Here is a 4077-nt window from a genome sequence, read left to right on the forward strand (position 1 = left end):
TGTAGGTCCATTTCCAGAGCCCAGGTGTTCTTTGCTCCATTCCTTTCTCTTGCCCAGAGCTACGCTCCTCAACATGTCCACTCCATCTGCTGGCTCTGCCTACCACCCCCTCTCTCTTCCAGGCCCACAGCTCCCTCTCCCTGAATTATTCCCTCAAAATCCATGAGGCGATAATACCTCTAATTTAAGATAGGCAGAATAAACACATTCTTGCCGCAAAGAAAATTAGCTTAACTATATCTCTTCACCTTAGAATGGCATCAAGGCAAATTCTCAAAGTATAAATGGCTCAAAGTACTTTCTAATGAGTCTTTTACTTGCTTGTTCTGTTTATCTCAACTCAGAGAAAACACATTCCCGGTAGACTTTCCTCAGCCTCTGTGGACAGTTGTTTGAGTAGGAAAGAGCCTAACTTTCCCCAAACCAGCCTGCGGGGCAGGGAACGTGTGCGGAGTCAGGTTTGCCTGCGTGGACCACGCAGCTAAAGCCTCACGCTGCGTCCTTTCTTCTCCTCCAGCTGCCACAGCAATTCTCGAGTTTTCTCTCAGAGCGTGATCAAGAAGGGTCTCGCTGTCCAGGCTGAGGCACTGCGCTATCACCGCGCCTTCTTCCTGCCTGGTCATCCGGTGCCCTCTGCAGGAGGACTCTGTTTTGGCTCTGTTGTCTCCAGAGTGCCTTCAAAAGCCCTTACAAAGCCAGAGCTTGGTCTCGTGACCCTGTGCATATTACCTGTAATTACCCCACAAATGCCCATCTGTTTAAAGTTGGAGATTTGTTTTCATAGGACCGAATTGCACTTATAAAAAAAAATTCTATCTACGTTGAGAAACTCTGGTGCTTGGAAGAGTTTCAAACTTGAGGGGCGGGGGTGAGTTCAGATACCGACATTAATGTTCTGATTTTAATTTACTTCAAAAATCCCTTGGCATAGAAAACCAATTACCTTTTGGTTTTTCCTTTGTTCTGAGTCTTTCCCTTATATTTTTTAGTCTGTAGTTTGAGTCGATGCTTCATACTGCAGAGAAAACATTTGGAGCAGGCTGAGCTGAAGAGCAGAGAGTGTCGTAGTGAGAAACGAATGAGGTTCTAGGCCTAATTTGCTGTTATTTTACTGTGAGGCCTTGAAAAGCCATTTCACTCCTCTGGGCTTTAGTGTTATCTTTTGTAAAATTAAACAGCTGACCAGCATGAGCTCCAAGATTTCTTCCAGCTCTGAAAATTCGTCGCCCTATACTTACACCTGGGTCACCCTTCTCTGCTGATGTGTATTGCTTTTTTAAAAATTCGTATTAATTCATTTTATTTCCTACTTAATCTCTTATGCCTTTTAATGGCCATATTTATGGTTCTGTTACATTAGCTATATTCTTTTAAACAGACACGGATGATTTTACATACAGATCTTTCAAGAAAAACAATGACACAGTCAATATGGCCATGTTTTTAAAATTAAAAAAAAAAGATTGTTTTCTTTCACTCTTCCCTTTCCAAATTATTTTTTTTTGTTATAGCACAACTTATATATTCCAAATGGACAAAAAATTAGTGTCATTTACAGTATCTTAAGATAAATTGCCTTTGAATGAGAGCTTCCTTTCCAGTACTTTGATGTCTACAAGATGTATCTAGAAAATGTACTGCTGTGGAAAATGACTGCTTAAATCGAATGGGGGGGAGGGGGGAGGGCCTGTGGTTTCTCTTTTTGATTAATTGCTGTAACACTGTCCTTCGGGCGGCTGAGGGAGTTTCATGTTTTCTTTAGACATCATTAGGTGCGGAGCTCTTGCAGGACAACTTTGATGCTATATAAATTCTGCCATTTTGTTAGCACTGATATGGCTCTTGGGTCCACCACTCCATTAGAACTATTAACTCCATTCATATTAATTTTTGTTACAAATCTTACAAAGGGGGCTGCTTCTGGATATTTAGGTCCACATTCTATTTTAAGGCTGTATATTTGGTTTTCGTAAATTGTCCGAGCCCGTGGTGGCTGCCATCTTGCGTCGCTGTCACTGGAAGCTCCAAATTATTTTTAACTTAGATGTTTCTTCACTCTGCAGATTCTTCAGTTTCCAGCATCAGTCTTTTAGCCAGGGATAATAGTTAAGGATCTTGATCATCCTACAATAAAAACATTTAATGAGTACCTACTATGAGTCAGGCATTCCGCTAGGTGCTACAAATACAAAGATGGACAAACCCTGGACCTTGTAAACTAAGACTAAGAGAAAGTGTCCCTGCATGCCTGGAAGTTAATGTGCTGCTCCCTACCCCCCACCATTCCTGCTGGGTCCCAGAACTGACTTCCAGGATATCATACTGAAAATCTGCTAATGTGGAGAAATAATCTAGAGCAGAGGAACACGATCTTCATACAAAAAATAGGGCTTCTGTTGTGTACATGTGGCAAATGAACTTAACTCTTACAAATTGCCTAAGCTTTCTTATCTGTAAAATAAAAAAAATTGTGTTTGTGGACTTGGGACAGGGATTGGGCTCCATGATTCTAAGACTCATTCTAACTCTTATAGGTCTGTGGTGTTGATTTAAAGTTCATTTATACAGGGACACCTGGGTGTCTCAGTTGGTTAAGCGTCTGCCTTCGGCTCAGGTCATGATCCTGGGGTCCTGGGAGCGAGTTCCGCATCGAGCTGCTTGCTCAGTGGGGAGCCTGCTTCTCCTTCTGTCTCTCTCCCCTGCTTGCGCTCACTCTCTCTGACAAATAAATAAAATCTTAAAAAAAAAATTTCAATTATACAATGCTTTCTATAAAAAAGACTCAGGACTGTACTTCTTTATAAAGACTAGCAGAAATGAAGTAAAATCCATGGAATCTTCCATTGTAAGAAAACTTCCTTTGTAGGAAAACTAAATACATATCTAGCCAAGTCTATTTATCTATGGTGGTGGACTAATTGGTCAAGCCCACAAGATCAATGGAATAAAAACTCACTCTAACATGGGGCACCTACATTCAAAAATAAATCTCATATCTTGGCTGATTGTGAAGATAATTATTATTTTTCAAGGTAAAGGTGAAGTAAAGTTGAAAGTATTCTTCACTAGAAGACCTGCACTACAAGAAATGTTAAAGGAAGTGTTTTGGGCAGAAAGAGAAATGATACCAGTTGGAAATGTGGATCTCCACAAAGGAATAAAGAGCTTTCCATGGATACAAATTTCATTAGCTGGTATTCCAGTCTCTACCAGACCAGAGGCAGCAAATGAAGAAATGGAGAGTAGAAGGTCTGGTGGAAACAGATACACACATCATTCAGCAAAGGAATTCAGCCGATAAGCCTACACCTAGGGAAGAAAACAGGAAAAAGAAAATTTATTGGAGGAGGGGGAGAAAGAGAGGAGAAGAAGAAATAATTTTAAAATTCCAGTAAGTGAATGCCAATTTGTGTTGGCCACCAAGAAAAAAACAATCAAATTCAAAATACCCTTTAAGAAAAGTGAGATATGTCTATGAGAGAATTTTGTCTAAATTGAGTAAAATAAAATTTCCTTACTAGACTAGTAAAAATTGTTTAAATAGACCTTATACCATTTTCTGATAATTTCGTGGCTCCTGCTGGGTCCTGGTTGGCAGAAACTCTGCCTTCTGCCTCTGGATCCCCAATTCTGTTTGCCCTCGGGGCACGTGCTCTAAGCACGGTACTCACGCAACACGTGCCTTTGACTGAATCCTTGATACATTCATTTCCAGACTTTCCACTAAAATTCAGTCCTCCTGAAGGCATAGTTAGCTACCCCTTTTGAAAGGATAAGCTGAAGAAACCCTAGCACTTGCCTATTTTTCAAATACTATGAAGTTTTAAAAGCGAACGTAATTTTGCCTCTTGTCCCATGTTTAGGCTGAGGAGTCAGGAAAACTTTTTCCGATTGCTTTACGGCAAATATCCTTCTCGTCTCTTAGACTATGCCCGCATTAGACGTGGTGAACATTCTCTCATGATTCCTACGTTAGTAACCTTCCTCCTCACTTTGGAACTATGGCTCTGAACACAAACCCGAGTGCAAATCACGGCGCTCCAGAGGCCACTACCCAGCACCTGGCTCGACCACAGA

General features: G+C 41.0%; 1 pseudogene; it reads right to left on the reverse strand.

Annotated features, from left to right (window-relative positions):
- Positions 1–1551: 1551 nt before the first annotated feature.
- LOC102731313 (ubiquitin-conjugating enzyme E2 variant 1 pseudogene) lies at positions 1552–3749 on the reverse strand (annotated as a pseudogene).
- Between the last annotated feature and the right edge of the window lie 328 nt (positions 3750–4077).

This window comes from Leptonychotes weddellii, chromosome 5 (genome assembly GCF_054177405.1).
Source record: "Leptonychotes weddellii isolate Sample4059 chromosome 5, ASM5417740v2, whole genome shotgun sequence".
Classification (NCBI taxonomy): Eukaryota; Metazoa; Chordata; class Mammalia; order Carnivora; family Phocidae; genus Leptonychotes; species Leptonychotes weddellii.